The following is a 19,210-nucleotide window of genomic DNA, read 5'->3' on the forward strand; positions in this document are numbered from 1 at the left end:
CTTAATTACGTCAAGAGGTGAGAAACTTACATGCACCATACATCCAGATGATAACTCTCGCTCGTGCTCATTTATTGTCTCTCCATCACGTTCGGCTTTATGTAGAGCCAGTTGTAGCCAATCAAGTGACATGTGAGTAGGGAGAAGAGCCAGATCCCATGGATATGGTTGTGTTCGCCTGTACATTACTCTAAATCATGTCCTTGCATTTATTCTTTCTGCTTTGGCCACTTCATATCTCTCAATCCACTTCTGCATCTCAGGGCTATTGAGGATACAAAACTTATTGAATTCCTCCATTTTCTCTTCGCTCATCTTTCTTTCAATCCCTTTTCCTTGGGAAACCTCACCAACGATGTGATCATCATCCTTGTTATTACAAGCTTGCAGCATATCGGGATCCGTGGATGCAAGAAACTCTGTGATATGTACTAATGACTCTTGCACAAGCCATCCCTCTGCCATGCTTGCTTCTGGTCTTGCTTTTTGTCTTACAAATCCCTTTAAAGTTTTCATAAACTGCTCGAGAAAAAACATCCATCGACTATGAACGGTACTTGCTATAGCCACCTCATCAACTATGTGCACAAGCAAGTGGACTTGAGTTATCATAATGCTCAAGGGAAGGTGCTTCTCAAGCAAGCACACGGCTTCGATGGATTCCACCCTAGCCTTCTCGATGCTCGATATGGAGATCTCTTTTTGAGATATCCACCTATTTCACATGTCCATGTAAGATATTTTCATAATCAGTCTATAGATTAATAAGCTTAAATTGAAGAAAATACATGTAATGCGATTTGATAGTAAGCATACCTCACAATACCACAGATCTTGAATATAGCATTTCTAACATCTTCTTGTAAGCACCCTTTTATTGTAATTGGGAGGATGAACTATCAAAGCAACAATGAAGTCATGTCAACAATATAACATAATAATAATTACGCTAACGCATCACGATTATCGGTACACTATTTCTACTTAGAATACCTATAAGACCTTGTGCCAATCATGGGACTTGAGCCCACTAAGCTTATTGTCCTTTGAAAATGCTCCTTTCAAGCAACGCATGTACCTGTTGGTGTTTGAAAAGAGGCAATGTCTGCTTTGACCGCTGCCTCCTCCCTCGTAGAGAGGATCCACGTTGCTTTCGGGAGGACAACTTTTCTCGAAGCATGCACTTGGGGCGACAAATGAGACATCCTATTCATAGCACGCAAGTCTTCTCTCGAGTCCTTGGAACCAACCAATTGTGCCCAAATAGTAGCTCCCACATTCTTGAAGATATGCATGGGATCCAAGAGATGATTGATTTATAACTGACCCCACTAAGGAAGCTCGTGAAAGATCGATAGCCTCTTCATACCAGGAGGAGGTTCCTCTCCATTCACCCTCCAAGCTTGAGTCCAGTCACTTGCCTTCAAATATGATGGTGGTGGATCAAGCTGACCTCCACATGCGAGATGGCCGAGCGGAAGGTATCGAGCATGACCTTCATAAACATTTCTCCTCATATGTTTGGAGTAGCGTGCAAGCGATTTCAGACCCGGTCCACAAATAGGACAAGCATGGTACCCACTTGTAACAAGCCTTGCACGCGTGCATGAATGTGTTAGTACAAGACATGCGTGCAAAAGAGAGTCAAAAAAGCATAATTTCTCATTGTACATGTAAAGACACAACCACGTACCTGCTCACTCTCCATATCCTGGGTAGTCATGCATGGTCCACATCAAGATACCCCTGACCAGAATATCATTGGTATGTCTAGGAGCTCTGGAAATATCAAAGACTTGCACTCCTCTCCATAATATCTGTAACTCCTCTATCAAAGGTGCCATGTACATGTCCATGTTTTTTGCCTTGTACTTTCCTGGCACAAGTAGTGCAAGCATGAGGTGTCCCTATTTTATTATTAGCCATGGTGGGATATTGTAATTCACCACGACTATGGGCCATGTCGACCAAGATGTCGAGCATAACCCGTAAGGATTCAGGCCGTCCATGGCTAGCCCAAGATGTAAGTTGCGTGGCTCCCTCGCAAAGTCCGGCCACTGATTATCTATGTGCTTCCAAGCTGCACAATCTGTAGGAATCCTCAATGTGTCATCAGTGGACCGGATAGATGCATGCCATGTCATCAACTCCACTATGGATTTGCATCGGAACATGTGTTGTATTCTTGGAATGATGGGAAAGTGTCTCAAGACCTTTACCGGTATCCGCTCACCTTGCAAGTCATCTCTATATCGTTGTTCCCCACACTTTGGACAACTAGCCAAATCTCCATGCTCATGACAAAAGAGAATACAATCATTATGGCAAGCATGGATGGTATCATAATCCATACCCACCATTGTTAGCATCTTTTTCGCTTCATCTCTTGATGCGGGCATGGTACTTGGTGCAGGCAACATCTTCTAGAGCAACCTATGACAATTCAAAACATACATAGGCTTCGAACAATGATGATTCGGTATACACTATCCAAATGATGATTCTCAAAACAAATAATATCCAAATAATGAGTCAAATTAATGCAAGAGCTAACCTCATTAAGGCCGAGACATTTGTATCCAACCGCCCATACTTTACTTGTAGATTCAAGATTGAGAGACAAGCACGTAGTTTAGACATCGTAGCACCCTCGTACAGTTGTGTTGATTGCAACTCTTGCATTTTGACCTCAGACTCTGACATCACATGTACATGGGATGTAGTGCCTCTAAAAATGTAATCCATCATGTCGACCATACCCTCGTCATCATCCAGGAGACTATAGTCTTACTGAAAAGTGAGAAGGTATATGTGTACCCTCGTCACCCTCCTCATCCTGTTTTAAGATTTCGTGTAAATATAAGATCTTGTATTTCCTGGTATACAATAAGACTGTGAAGTTAAATAGCTTTGACTTACCGATGGTCCATCAACACGTGCAACACCAACGATGGGTACTGGTTCCGGCTCCTCCCCATACATCCGTAAGTGGCGCATGATAATACGACATTGATGTCATACTTCTTGCTTTCAATGAGTGCAATGACAGTATAACCTCTCCGTAAGTCACTTCGTGCTCCCGAGCATTGGCGCATCATCGGACAAGCTTCCACTCATCCCTTCCATCTACACTTATAAAATCACAACATAAGCATGAAGAAGAGATATTAACAGTTATAAAATAGCATCTATGAGCTTTTTTTCATGCTACAACAAAAAAGTGACTGTAAGCGTCGCTATATAGCAACCTTTTTGCTCTGTTCTGTCGCCATATAGCGACGTTTTTAATTAAAAACGTCGCTATATAGCGATGGATAAGCATCGCTATATAGCGATGCTGTGGGTTAAAACCCGAGACTCCCGTCATGCGGCGCTTTCTTTATCCTCTTCTCTAATCTCTTAAGTAAGCAAGCCAATCTCTCCTCCCACCTCGCAACCTCCCACTCTATTCTCCACTCCTCACCCTTCTCCTAGCTCTTGTACTCCCTCTCTACCCTTTTCCCTCTTTGGTTTCTTGAAAGGAAGTTCTTCAAGAGGTGAGTTTGTTTCAACAATGTAGGTTGTTTGTTTGTTAGCTTTAGTTTTGTGAGTGCTTTTCCTTGTATTGCTAAACCTGTAAACTAGTTTTCATGCTTGTTTTCAAAGGATTGAAACAAAAAACGAGATTTCAAGAAACAAAGAAGACTCACCTCTTTTTTTTGTATTTCTCTTCCTTCTCTTTCTCCTTGTCTCCTTAATCTCCTCCTTTCAAGAAGTTACTTTTGTAATCTCCTCCTTCCTCTAACATCTTATTTGAAAAAATGGGTTGTTTTCTCTCTTTTGTAGGGCCGGTCCACAACACCGAGCGGGACGTACTATTTCAGGTAATGCTTCCTCTTTTTTCCATTTATTATTTTTGTTATTTGCATTGGCCTGTAGCTAGTGCCTTAAGCGCTAGCTACAGTGATGGGTGTAGGAACCCTCTCTTCCCCTCAAACTCTTTCCTTCTTCCCTCCTTCAATCTATTTCCTCCTCTTTTTCCCTCTTTCCTTTTCCTCTTTTTCTCTCTTTCTTTCCCTCTTTTTCCCTCTTTCCTTATTCATAAGCGAAGTAGACATATGCTCATGCATAAGCATGAGCATATGTCTCTTTTTTCCCCCTTCTCTTATTCTCTCTTTCCCCCTTCTCTCTTTCCTTTCCCCCTCTTTCCTTTCCCTCTTATTCTCTATTTCCCCCTTCTCTTATGCTCATGCATAAGCATGAGCATAAGAAAATCAGACATATGCTCATGCTTATGCATATGCATGAGCATAAACGAAAGAGACATATGCTCATGCATAAGCATGAGCATATGTCTCTTTTTTCCCCCTTCTCTTATCCTCTCTTTCCCCCTTCTCTCTTTCCCCTTTCTCTCTTTCCTTTCCCTCTTTCCTTTCCCTCTTATTCTCTATTTTCCCCTTCTCTTATGCTCATGCATAAGCATAAGCATGAGCTTATGCTTATGCTTATGCTTAAGCATAAGCATGAGCATAAGAAAATGAGACATATGCTCATGCTTATGCTTATCCATGAGCATAAGCAAAGTAGACATATGCTCATGCATAAGCATGAGCATATGTCTCTTTTTTCCCCCTTCTTTTATTCTCTCTTTCCCTTCCCCCTTCTCTCTTTCCTTTCCCTCTTTCCTTTCCCTCTTATTCTCTATTTCCCCCTTCTCTTATGCTCATGCATAAGCATAAGCATGAGCATAAGAAAATGAGACATATGCTCATGCTTATGCTTATGCATGAGCATAAGCGAAGTAGACATATGCTCATGCATAAGCATAAGCATATGTCTCTTTTTTCCCCCTTCTCTTATTCTCTCTTTCCCCCTTCTCTCTTTCCTTTCCCTCTTTCCTTTCCCTCTTATTCTCTATTTCCCCCTTCTCTTATGCTCATGCATAAGCATAAGCATGAGCTTATGCTCATGCTTATGCTTATAATGAGACATATGCTCATGCTTATGCTTATGCATGAGCATAAGACCCCCTTCTCTTATTCTCTCTTTCCCCCTTCTCTCTTTCCTTTCCCTCTTATTCTCTATTTCCCCCTTCTCTTGGCTGTCGATGTAGGTCATAGTAGAGTCGGACTGAATGATATCATAATGTGCAAGTAACTTGCGAAGCCAAATGCACTCTACTGTAGCTATGAAAGCTGCTCTGTACTCAGCCTCACAACTGGAAGTGGCAAGTGTAGGCTGCTTCTTGCTGAACCAAGAGATGGATGAAGCTCCAAGCATAAAATAGTTGCAGCTGTGTGACTCCCTAGTGTCATAACATTCTGCCTTGTCGTCCGTGAATGCATGCAAAACAAGTGGGGCCTCTAAACATTGCATAAGCATAAGCATGAGCTTATGCTTATGCTTATGCTTAAGCATAAGCATGAGCATAAGAAAATGAGACATATGCTCATGCTTATGCTTGTGCATGAGCATAAGAGAAGTAGATATATGCTCATGCATAAGCATGAGCATATGTCTCTATTTTCCCCCTTCTCTTATTCTCTCTTTCCCCCTTCTCGCTTTCCTTTCCCCTTTCCTTTCCCTCTTATTCTCTATTTCCCCCTTCTCTTATGCTCATGCATAAGCATAAGCATGAGCTTATGCTTATGCTTATGCTTAAGCATAAGCATGAGCATAAGAAAATGAGACATATGCCCATGCTTATGCTTATGCATGAGCATAAACGAAGTAGACATATGCTCATGCATAAGCATGAGCATATGTCTCTTTTTTCCCCCTTCTCGCTTTCCTTTCCCCTTTCCTTTCCCTCTTAGTCTCTATTTCCCCCTTCTCTTATGCTCATGCATAAGCATAAGCATGACACAACAAGACAAAGCACCCATAGATGCGCACATAGATGCGTTTACTAAACTAAATAAAAAACTTACGGGCGTGTCTCTTTGCACGTCTATTTTCATGTCTAGAGACCCGCATCTACCAGTGCATCTATATAGCAGACACACGTGCATATAGACGTGCATTTAGATGCTTAAATAGACGCTCTTATAAATGCATTTATAGACGCAAAAATAGACGCTTGTCGAACAGACAGACGCTTATATAGATGCATTAATAGACGCACTGATAGACACACTATAATATTTTTTTTTAAATTTACAGAATGCTGTGTATGTTGTGTATGCTATATAGTTACAAGAATCCCATTTCCACATTATGTAATTCAATTCTTACAGCCAACTGCATTTTAATTACAATTCCAAATAAAACATTACAACTCCAAAACGCAATAAAATTGAAAGCTCAAAAAGTGCTTGTATGTACATATAGCATGAAGCTAAGCCATGTCATGTGGCTTCAAGTACAAAAAATAAGAGGAGTGTATATACAAGAGGCACGAAGCCAAGCCAGTGGCTTTAAGTACAAAAAAGAGTAGCTAGCACTACTTCTATGACTAATCCTCGCTGCCTTCCACGCTCCCTTCTGCACTCCCTTCTGCGCCTCCTTCCTCGTCTTTCCCATCATCTTGTGCACGGGCCTGTAAACAAGGGACAACATATATCAATGTATGAAAAATCAAATCTTTACTTATAATTTTGGCATTATTTAATTACTTTCAAATACCTCGGGGACCACTCCAGTAGCCTAGGTATACTGCTCCTCAATAATCCACCTGTCATCATAGAAGTGCCTCCATGTATCTCCTCTGCGATGGTGGCAGTGGTAGGCTGTCTCCACAGGAGTAGGGTATCTGCCCACGATCTCAAGCTGCAAGATGACACAATTTGCGGAGGGATTAGTACAAAGAAACAACCTCCTAATAAACTACATAAGCAATATAATTTGAGATTGATACTTACAAATTAGGCCTCCCATGATTTAACGCCCCCTGATCCAAAATGCGCGCTTCCATATTTCTCCATCTAGATCCTTCGTGCCTCCACGTGCTACAGACTGGGGTCCTTCCTTGTTGACTTCATTGCTTTCTTCCACTCACGCTTGTGAGCGGTGTGGGGCGTGCCCCTTGGTGGTTGACTTCCCTCGAGCCTGGCAAGCTCCGCTAGTGCCTGCCTCTTAAGCGAAGATCTTTTATTGCCAACTATCATAACAATATTTGACTTGGCCCATTTATCTGTGAACTAGCGATTGGGGGGGTTAGGATACCTAGAGTGAACAGCAGCGAGGGTCTCATCAGCCAACCTCTTTGGTTGGTCTTTGAAGTGGATAAAGCAATCTCTGTAATTGTTAGCAATTACAGAGCGCATGAAGGCCATGATGTCCTTCCCTCGCGCATCCATCAAGATGCCTCCTGTCTGAGTGATGTCATAGAATATCATACCATCACCCGGAGGCACATTTAAATCATCTAAATCATCATCGTCCCCACCACCACCCCTCCCAAAGCATTGTGCCATGCATCCCCCATGGCTCTCCCTACTACTACGCCTACTACCGTGTCATGTCGAGCTTGTACTCTGGCCACTCCTAGCTGGAGACTGCACGGGACTATGCTGACCACTCGTAGCTAGAGAACCGAGTCTCGACTACATAGGAGTACCTCGATGGCTCTGCGAGACAGAAGGACCTCCGACGGCATGGGGGAAGGGGCATAAGATGGCATGGCAGAAGGGGCATAAGACGGCATGGGGGAAGGGGCATAAGATGGCATGGGAGATGGGCCTGTGCTGTGCAGTCGACTGAGCTGTGCTGACTCTGCTGGGGTGATCTCAACTGGTGTGTATCTCATTTACAACAAACCCTATCTCATTTACAACAAACCTAAATTTCTTAACCTTAACCATTCGACCTCCCTCGATGGGAATGTGACTTTGCACAAGCACAATTCATTTCATAACTTGAGCTCCCATAACCCGATTGACATGAAATGGGTGATATTTAGAAGCCCTTGCGACACCCCAACTCCCTCTGGACTAATCTATTACTGATGAGCTGAGAAGAAAGGGGAAGGGAAGAGAGGATTACTATCGGAGCGCGTCTATAGACACGTCTGATTAGCACATCTATTTTTGCGTATAACAATGCGTCTATAGACGCGGCTATCTGTGTCTGCAAATAGGCTAGACGCGCGTTGAGACGTGCTTGTAGACGTGGTTTTAGACACGCTCTGAGACGCGCCTATAGATGCGCTCCGACAGACAGACTTTTCGAAAAAGTAGAAAAGGACATTGCACCCGACACACAAACGTGACACTGATACCCAGATCATGCATTTTTTGGATACGAGAAAGTACAAATCCAAAGAGAGCAAACTTCCAAAAAAGATCAACTGTAAAAAGACTTACCTTGGATAGAGGTATGGAAGGTTCTTCTTCTTTTTCAAAGTTGCTTCTCCTCCTTGTTCGTCCTCCTCTCCTTTAAGCTTGGAAGTAAGTATGGGTGCCTTCCTCTTAAGTATAAGCTTGGAAGTAAGTATGGGAGCCTTCCTCTTAAGCGTCGAAACTGTGGATCTGCTAATAAGGAAGCAAGCAAGCCGTGCGAAGTATAAGTAATGTGAAAAAAAGCAAAGCGAGCACGCTAAAAGCAGGTTTAAAAGCCGCATCTATAGGCGCGTCTAATAGCGTGTCTATAGGTGCGTCTAAATACACAGAGTAGATGCACTTTTAGATGCGCTTTTAGACATGCCTTTAGACGTGCCACAGAGTTTAAAATTAAATATTTGAAGAAGAGCAAATTTGGTGGGTTGTTTGCTTGTAGGATGTCTTCATCTTCAACAAGTAGCTCCAATGAGGATGAATCCCTCTGTATCCACCATCGCAAAATGTGGTTGGAGCAAAAAATCAAATGTCTGTGTGATCGATGTCGAGGAAACATGTATCGTGCATGCAGGATTACACTCAATCACATCTCAAAGTATCGAGAATGGGATGTGACCGTAAACAGGGTAAGGGTTTGTAAGTTAAGGTTGATTGAGATACATATGGGTGTTCATATGTTTGAGTTATGATCCCGTTTTAATTTGATATAGGATGCAGTGCCACACCCGCATATGTTTCCCTATGCTCACCGTGAGGAGGCGAAGCGTTGGTGATATGAGGTGGGATCTTCAGGAGGGACCGTTACGGATGCATGGAGTGATGGTGATAGTAGCCCTCCGCCATGACCTCATGAAGCCGTGGAGGAGGAGGTGTTTGATGATATGGTGCAGGATTTATATGTCCATCAAGGGAGGGATGATAGCATGGAGCAGGATGATCTTTTTATTGCAGCATCGACTCCTTTGTTTGAGGGGTGCACATTCTCTGTTCTACATGCCTCCCTTGAGTTACTAAACTTGTAAACCATCTATGGATGGAGCAATGCCAGTTTGAATGCATTACTCAAGTAAGCTTTCAAGTCGATTTTGCAAACATGGTGAATTATGCTAGTGGGTCAATTACTCAAATGCTTTTCCTCATTTATGGTCTTCACGTGTAGGCTATTGTGTAAAATGCTTCCAAGGGATAATAAATTACCGACCTCAAGAGATATGGCAAGGCAACATGTGACCTCTCTTGGAGGATTAGATTACAAGCGCATCCATGCATGTGTCAACGATTTTGTTTTGTTTCGTGGACTACATAAGGATGCAAGAGAGTGTCCTACTTGTGGAGAGGAAAGATATAGAGCAGATCTCAAAACTTTGGACGTGCCTCGTAAGGTTTTGCGACATTTTCCCATAATCCCTCGCATCCAACATATGTTCAAGTGTAAATCTTTTGCAGAGCCCATGTCATGGCATTCCTCCCATTGATCAACCCATGGCAAGTGGAGAACTCCCGCGGACTCTCTTGCATGGAAGCATATGCGTGGAAGCATATTGAAGACACATGGCCAAGCTTCAAGGAAGAACCTAGGAGCTTGAGACATGGATTGGGTATGGACGGTGTGAACCCATTTGGTCTCCAAAGCATGTCTTACAGTGTATGGCCAGTGATATTGGTGAATTACAATCTTCCACCCTCTATGGCTATTAACAAAGGACATGTTATGCTGTCCCTTCTAATTCCAAGGAAACATAAAGTCCAAAACCCTAATGTTTATTTGGAGCCTTTGATTGACGATCTAGAGATACTTTGGAAAGGTATCGAGGTGCATGATGTGAGCAGGCCTCCCTCGTCATGAGACTTCAACTGCAAAGCAGTCTTGATGTGGATGATGCATGACTTCCCAGGCTATGGCGAGTGTTCAGGTAAGCATTGCACTTCTAATTATGAATAGGCAAAGGATGTGGCACCCTAAACCCACCTTCAACTCTTAATTGCATCTATTGTTCAGGTCTCACTACATCGGGTTACCATGCATGTCCTGTTTGTGGTCCTTCGCTAGTTGCCTCACAGGCAGACGCATTAAATAAGGTCATCTATGAGAATCACCATCGATTTCTCCCACCTGATCATCCTAGATATGTTGCCCCTTGGAATGAAGTCCTCCCACAATCACTCACTGTAGGAAATAGAGAAGGAGCTTATGCGGAAATAGAGAATGAGCTTATGCTTCTCTCATTCTCTTATGCTTATGCTTATGCTCATGCTTAAGCATAAGCATAAGCTCATGCTCATGCATGAGCATAAGCATAAGATTATGCGGAAACTTAAGCATAAGCCTATGCTCATGCATGAGCATAAGCATAAGCTCATGCTTATGCTCATGCGGAAATAGAAACATAAAGAAGGGGGAAACTTAAGCATAAGCTCATGCTCATGCATGAGCATAAGCATAAGCTTATGCTTATGCTTATGCTTAAGCATTAGCATAAGCATAAGCTCATGCTTATGCTCATTCATGAGCACGAGCTTATGCGAATGAGAGAAGGGGAAAATAGAGAAGGGGGAAAGAGAGAAGGGGGAATGAGAGAAGCATAAGCATAAGAGAATAAGAGGGGAAGGAAATAGAGAATAAGAGGGAAAGGAAAGAGAGAAGGGAAAAGAGATGCGGGGGAAAGGGAGAAGGGGGAAAGAGAGAATAAGATAAGAGGGAAAAAAGAGAAGGGGGAAAAAGGAGAATAAGATAAGGGGGAAGAAGAAAAGAGTGGGAGGGGAAGAGAGGGTTCCTATGCCCATCACTGCAACTAGCGCTTAACTACAGGCCAATGCAAATAACAAAAATAATAAATGGAAAAAAGAGGAAGTACTTACTTGAAATAGTATGTCCCGCTCGGTGTAGTGGACTGGCCCTACAAAAGAGAGAAAACAACCCATTTTTTCAAATAAGATGTTAGTGGAAGGAGGAGATTACAAAAGCAACTTCTTGAAGGGAGGAGATTGAGGAGACAAGGAGAAAGAGAAGGAAGAGAAATACAGAAAAAAGAGGTGAGTTTTCTTTCTTTCTTGAAATCTCGTTTTTTTTTTCAATCCTTTCAAAACAAGCATAAAAACTAGTTTACAGGTTTAGCAATACAAGAAGAAACACTCACAAAACTAAAGCTAACAAACAAAGAACCTACATTGTTGAAACAAACTCACCTCTTGAAGAACTTCCTTTCAAGAAACCAAAGAGGGAAAAGGATAGAGAGGGAGTACAAGAGGTAGGAGAAGGGTGAGGAGTGGAAAATAGAGTCGGAGGTTGCTTGGAATAGGTGGGAGGTCATCAAAAATAGGTGGGAGGAGATTTTGGGTTGCTTACTTGAGAGATTAGGGAATAGTATGAAGAAAACGCCACGTGTTTAGTGTTTCAGGTTTTAACCCACAACGTCGCTATATAGCGATGCTTATTCATCGCTATATAGCGATGGAATAGAGCGTCACTATATAGCGATGCTTACTGTCACTTTTTTGATGTGGCCTCAAGAGAAGCTCAAACATGCTATTTTATAATTGTCAATATCTCCTCTTCATGCTTATGTTGTGATTTTATAAGTGTAGATAGAAGGGATGAGTGGAAGCTCGTCCGATGATGCGCCAATGCCCGGGAGCACGAAGTGGCTTACGGAGAGGTTATACTATCATTGCACTCATTGCAAGTGAGAAGTACGACATCAACGTCGTATTATCATGCGCCACTTGCGGATGTATGGGGAGGAGCCGGAACTAGTACCCCCCATTGGTGTTGCACATGTTGATGGATCATCGGTAAGTCAAAGCTATTTAAGTTCGCAATCTTATTGTATACTGGGAAATAGCAGATCTTATATTTACACGAAATCTTAAAACAGGATGAGGAGGGTGACGAGGGTACACATATACCTTCTCACTTTAAACAAGACTATAGTCTCCCGGATGACGACGAGGGTATGGTCAACATGATGGATTCCATTTTTAGGAGCACTACATCCCACGTACACATGATGTCAGAGTCTGAGGTCAAAATGTGAGAGTTGCAATCAACACAATTGTACGAGGGTGCTAGGATGTCTAAACTACGTGCTTGTCTCTCAATCTTGAATCTACAAGTACAGTATGGGTGGTCAGATACAAGTGTCTCGGCCTTAATGAGGTTAGTCCTTGCATTAATTTGACTCATTATTTGGATATTGTTTGTTTTGAGAATCATCATTTGGATAGTGTCTTTATTATAGGTTGCTCCAGAAGATGTTGCCTGCACCAAATACCATGCCCGCATCAAAAGATGAAGCGAAAAAGATGCTAACAACGGTGGGTATGGATTATGATACCATCCATGCTTGCCATAATGATTGTATTCTCTTTCATCGTGAGCATGGAGATTTGGCTAGTTGTCCAAAGTGTGGGGAACAACGATATAGAGATGACTTGCAGGGTGAGCAGATACCGGTAAAGGTCTTAAGACACTTTTCCATCATTGCAAGAATACAACACATGTTTCGATGCAAATCCATAGCGGAGTTGATGACATGGCATGCATCTCATCGGTCCATTGATCACACATTGAGGATTCCCGCAGATTGTGCAGCTTGGAAGCACATAGATAATCAGTGGCTGGACTTTGCGAGGGAGCCACACAACTTACATCTTGGGCTAGCCATGGACGGCACGAATCCTTTCGGGTTACGCTCGACATCTTGGTCGACATGGCCCATAGTCGTGGTGAATTACAATATTCCACATGGCTAACAATAAAAAAGGGACACCTCATGCTTGCACTACTTGTGCCAGGAAAGTACAAGGCAAAAAACATGGACGTGTACATGGCACCTTTGATAGAGGAGTTACTATGGAGAGGAGTGCAGGTCTTGGATATTTCCAGAGCTCCTAGACATACCAATGATATTTTGGTCAGGGGTATCTTGATGTGGACCATGCATGACTACCCAGGATATGGAGAGTGCACAGGTACGTGGTTGTGTCTTTACATGTACAATGAGGGATTATGCTTTTTTTACTCTCTTTTGCATGCATGTCTAGTACTAACACATTCATGCACGTGTGCAGGACTTGTTACAAGTGGGTACCATGCTTGTCCTGTTTGTGGACCAGCTCTGAAATCACATGCACGCTACTCCAAACATATGAGGAAAAATGTTTATGAAGGTCATGCTCGATACCTTCCGCTCGACCATCTCGCACGTGGAGGTCAGCTTGATCCACCACCATCATATTTGAAGGCACGTGACTGAATTCAAGCTTGGAGGGCTAATGGAGAGGAACCTCCTCTTGGTATGAAGAGGCTATCGATCTTTCACGAGCTTCCTTATTGGGGTCAGTTACAAATCAATCATCTCTTGGATCCCATGCATATCCTCAAGAATGTGGAGGCTACTATTTGGGCACACTTGGTTGGTTCCAAGGACTCGAGAGGAGTGCGAGAAGATTTGCGTGCTATGAATAGGATGTCTCGTTTGTGGCCCCAAGTGCATGCTTTAGGAAAAGTTGACCTCCCGAAAGCAACGTGGATCCTCTCTACGAGGGAGGAGGCAGCGGTCAAGGCAGACATTGCCTCTTTTCAAACACTGACAGGGTACATGCGTTGCTTGAAAGGAGCATTTTCAAAGGACAATAAGCTTAGTGGCCTCAAGTCCCATGATTGGCACAAGGTCTTACAGGTATTCTAAGTAGAATTAGTGTACCGATAATAGTGATGCGTTAGCGTAATTATTATTATGTTATATTGTTGACATGACTTCATTGTTGCTTTGATAGTTCATCCTCCCAATTAAAATAAAAGGGTGCTTACAAGAAGATGTTAGAAATGCTATATTCAAGATCTGTGGTATTGTGAGGTATGCTTACTATTAAATCGCATTATGTATTTTCTTAATGAACATGTGAAATAGGTGATATCTCAAATATCTTACATATGCATGGACATGTGAAATAGGTGGATATCTCAAAAAGAGATCTCTATATCGAGCATCGAGAAGGCTAGGGTGGAATCCATCGAAGCCGTATGCTTGCTTGAGAAGCACTTTCCCTCAAGCATTATGACAACTCAAGTCCACTTGCCTGTGCACATAGTTGATGAGGTGGCTATAGCAGGTACCGTTCATAATCGATGGATGTTTTTTCTTGAGCAATTTATGAAAACTTTAAAGGGGTTTGTAAGACAAAGAGCAAGACCGGAAGCAAGCATGGCAGAGGGATGGCTTGTGCAAGAGTCATTAGTATATATCACAGAGTTTCTTGCATCCACGGATCCTGATATGCCGCAAGCTTGGCACAACAAGGATGATGATCACATCATTGGCGAGGTTCCCCAAGGAAAAGGGATTGAAAGAAAGATGAGCGAAGAGCAAATGGAGAAATTCAAGAAGTTTTGTATCCTCAATAGCCCTGAGATGCAGAAGTGGATTGAGAGATATGAAGTGGCCAAAGCAGAAAGAATAAATGCAAGGACAAGATTTAGAGTAATGTACAGGCGATCACAACCATATCCACGAGATCTGGATCTTCTCCCTACTTACATGTCACTTGATTGGCTACAACTGGCTCTGCATAAAGCCGAACGTGATGGAGAGACAATAAACGAGCGCGAGCGAGAGTTATCATCTGGATGTATGGTGCATGTAAGTTTCTTATCTCTTGACGTAATTAAGTAATTATTTGTGGCAATATATGCTATAAAATAGGTGCATCTTCATTGTTTTAATGATGCTATTTTACAGTACAAAAAGTACAGTGCATTATGGTCATATGGACGACATTTTCGCGTGGAACGCATCGATTCAAAGAGAGTCATGTATGATTGTGGAGTCATGGCTAACTTCACACAAGATAGCCGAGCAAGTGCTTCGGATACCAATCTTCTCTCCTCACAATTGGATTATTGTGGAACCATACGCGACATCTATGAAATTGATTTTAGACAATTTACTATTTTCATTCTTGATGTAAAATGGTTTAGAACTACTTACAACGGTCCCCATGCGACAGTGAGAAAAGATAGTAGCGGTCTCTTTGCAATAGACTCCACCAAACGTTGGACCGATGAAAGTGATACTTTTGTTCTTCCCGAGCACTGTGAGCAGGTGCATACTAATGATTTAATTATTCGAAGCTTTCGTTTTTAAAGTCCATTGATATATATATAATTGATGACATTTGGCACCCATCTTCAATATAGGTGGTTTTTCATTCGGATCGTTCTGATCCAAGATGGTGGTACGTGATCCAAGTTGCACTACGAAGTAAGCAAATTTTTGAAGATTGAGATGTGGATATGGAGATGCCACTACCAATGCCGGATCCAATTGATAAATCTAGCGAAGAAGATGTAGATCACCATATGAGCCAAGAGGAAGATGCGCATAATGACATCGCACGGGAGGAGGATGGAGATCATGATATTGATGAAGAAGACAACAATCATCAAGATCAATCACCACACTTAAGCTTTATTGAAGAAGATGATCAAATACTTTTAGGTGAACATACGATGCTAGAGTACGATGATGATATAGGAGATCAACTCGGTATAGAGTTGGAGATAGACTTGCTTGGTGCCTTAGACTTGGCTCAAGATGAAACAGTTGATGTAAATGCTCTTATTTGATTTTTTTCATCTCAAACTTGGACATGAATATATGAGCTTCAAAGGCTTGATGTACATGCTCTCATTTTTTCATTCTCTATGAGCTCAAACATGTATGAAAATTTAAAAAAATTTGTCATTGGAAAAAACTAACTTTTAAGGCCTATTAAAAAAAAAAAACCTCTCTATAAAACCATCGCTATAATATTTTGTATCAGTGTTGCTATATAGCGACTTTTAAAAGTCGCTATATAGCGACTTTTAGCAATAGTTGCTATATAGCGACGATTTACGAAACCCGCTTTTCATACCGATGATTAACGCTAAGCGGGCGCTAAACGTCGGTCCATAAACGTCGCAATAGGATCCGTGTATAGTAGTGTTCCCTCTTCTTTCTCTCTTCTTTCTGTCTTCTTCCTCTTCTCTCCCTCTTCTTCCTCTTCTTCCTCTTCTTCCTCTTCCTTTCCCTCTTCTCTCCTCTTCTTTCCCTCTTTCCTTTCCCTCTTCTTCCTCTTCTCCTCCCCCTTCTCTTTTTCCTCTTCTCTCCCTCTTCTTTAGATTCCTCTTCCTCTTCTTCCTCTTTCTCTTCCTCTTCTTCCTCTTCTTTCCCTCTTTGCCTATGCCTATGCCTAGGCCTATGCTTATGTTTGTTTTTTTGCTTTTTGTTTTCGTGTTTGTGTCTATGTTAGACATGGGATCACGTCGCTCATTCGATGGGTACGGACAGCCTCACAGGAGAAGAGCTCATGATCTTTATGCTCCAAAGGACTTTGATTCCTCTCAAGCGACTACCCCGAGGACTACCCCTAGTCCGAATCCTCTCGAACCTAGCACTACGACTACCCTTGGTCTGACTCCTCTTCCACGTAGCACTGCGACTACCCCTCGGGGAACTCCTTTGCTAGTCGTGCATGGCTTTGTTAGGAGTCCCGATGAGTTTGTAGCGTAGATGAGCGATGAGGAGGCAACGAGATTCTTCTCTCTGCTATCTGAGAGGACCTCAGCAATTCCCTCCCCTACACTAACAGGTGGACGTACTACCCAGTCATCCCCTCATGCCCCTTCGACCGAGGGGTCATCACTTGCGTGTGCCTCTCGTAACGGAAGGAAGAGTAGGAAGGGCAGCTTATGTTGTGCTGACTCGGGAGATGTAGACGAGTCAGCACACTCACATTCCTATAGGTCTCCACTTAGTCCGGAGAGACAGTTTCAGTCAGGTCCCTTTTCCTCTCCTACTCCCACTGCTACTCCTCGCTCCGAAAGTGCTCACGCAGCTTCCACTCCTTCTGACTCTGCTACCGTCAGTCCTCCTTACTCATCAGGGGATCTCTCCTATCAAATCACAGCTGCCATAGAGATAATAGAAGATAGAAAGGGCAAAGCAGTGATGGCCACCATGAGGAGGTTGATGAGCCATCACTTCAAGAGCGGCATTGCTACCGATTGGCGGTATCAAGATGGCCAAAAGAAGCAGGCGGTCATCGATGAGATAAAACAAAAATACCCTAACCCGCCAAATTGGGAGTTTAATGAGGATTATATGCGAGAGCACATGGGTTTGGTCTTGAAGCATCGTAGATCAACCTTGCGTACTTCCATCACAAAGGGGTTGGTTAAACCCAGCTGGGCAGATAAAGCTGATTGGAAGCTCTTCAAGAAGCAAAATAGGGACCATCCCGAATTGTTCGAGGGTCAAAGGAGGGCTACAAAGAGACGACTAGATGTCGTAGGTGCTTCACACTTTGGTGCAGGCAGACGGTTGGCATTCGAGGCAACCGTGGTAAGTCTACTTCTTCTCATTTAATGTATTGTTCTATTTGTTTTACTACATATTACATGCACTTTAGCTAACTCTAACTCTCGTAAATTGGATCCACAGCAAGCTGCAAGGGGTCGTCTTCCTACAAATGCAGAGACGCGATGCGCATTTAGGATAGGAACAAAGCCATGGTTTATTGAGCAAGAGGCATGGGAGCGACGATTCATTGGGCTGAGGTGGCTGCTTACATGGTATAAGTTTACTCCTACTTGTAATCTCACTTTTTAAATTGTTTTGTTCTTTAAATTCCAATCTAATTTTCGATTTATATGGTTCACTCTTAGGGTCAATCTCAAGCGTCCCATCATCAGAGGCGAGTGATCAACAGGGCCAGGGATCAGACGCACGTGATGAGGATGAGGGAGAAGACGCAGCTGACGAGGACCAAGGAACAGGCCAACAAGACGAGGACGATTCGGATTCGGATGAGTAGTAGTAGTAGTGGTAGTAGCATTTTCTTCGCCCTGTATGTCATTTTGTATATCAGCTCATTTGAGCAATTTTGTATCGCGCTTTCGAAAGGGTAATTTTGTTACAAACAATCTTGTATATGTCCGACATGTATATGCTTTTGTTGCTCGATCATTTCATTTGATCGATTTTGTATCACTCTTTTCGCAAGGAAAATTTTGTTATAAAAAAACTTTGTTTAAAAAAAAAGGATTAGTGGGGCTAAACAGGGCCATAGCAAGCCCTGTTTAGCCCCACTAACCCTTCTTTTCTAGTTCTGTTAATCGTCGCTATATAGTGACGTTTACCAATGTCACTATATAGTGACGATTAACAGTGTCAGTATATAGCAACATTTATCATCGTCGCTATATAGCGACGGTTCTTTTTTGACGCTTTTAGCGACTCTTATAGCGACGTTTGCACCCGTGAAAAAAAAAATTTAATGTAAAAAGCGTCGGTATTTTCGTCGAAAAATGGCCTATGCCTTGTAGTGTTTGTGGCCACATGTCCTCCACGGGTGAGGGAGAGATTAAATGCCATTAGTGAAAAGCCTATGGAGAGTGTTTTAGTGCAAAAGTTTTGAAACATTGTCTATATGTGGGGTGAGTTTAGATAAGTAGAGTCTATACTCATAGATTAACACACACATAAATAACTAGATACTGTTCATATATTAAAACACACATTGCGTAATTAGATACTCATAGGGCTTTGAATCCATATAGGATTTGAAGCTCAAAGCTAGGATAGGGCAAAATGAAGTAGGATAGAAACTCGATGATCCCTCATCCTCTGTATTATTGATAGTGGACCGGAAATAATTGCATTTACTAAAGAATATAAATTGAATTACTAAAGAAATTTTTTATGAATATCTTTAATATTTTAGCTACTTTCATATGTGTATCATAATTTTCTTGAAAGTGTAATGTGCCATTTAATGAGATTGTATTGTGAATCTCTTTAATCTTTAAGTTACTTTCCTTTGTTGAAATTGTATGTGAATGATTTTGTGTGTGAGCGCATGTTTATTTCCTTCTACTATTCATTTGATAAGCCTAATTCCATTTAAGCAAA

The sequence above is a fragment of the Dipteris shenzhenensis genome, chromosome 9 (genome assembly GCF_047967505.1).
Source record: "Dipteris shenzhenensis isolate YYH24624 ecotype China chromosome 9, Dip_SZ_1.0, whole genome shotgun sequence".
In the NCBI taxonomy this organism is placed as follows: Eukaryota; Viridiplantae; Streptophyta; class Polypodiopsida; order Gleicheniales; family Dipteridaceae; genus Dipteris; species Dipteris shenzhenensis.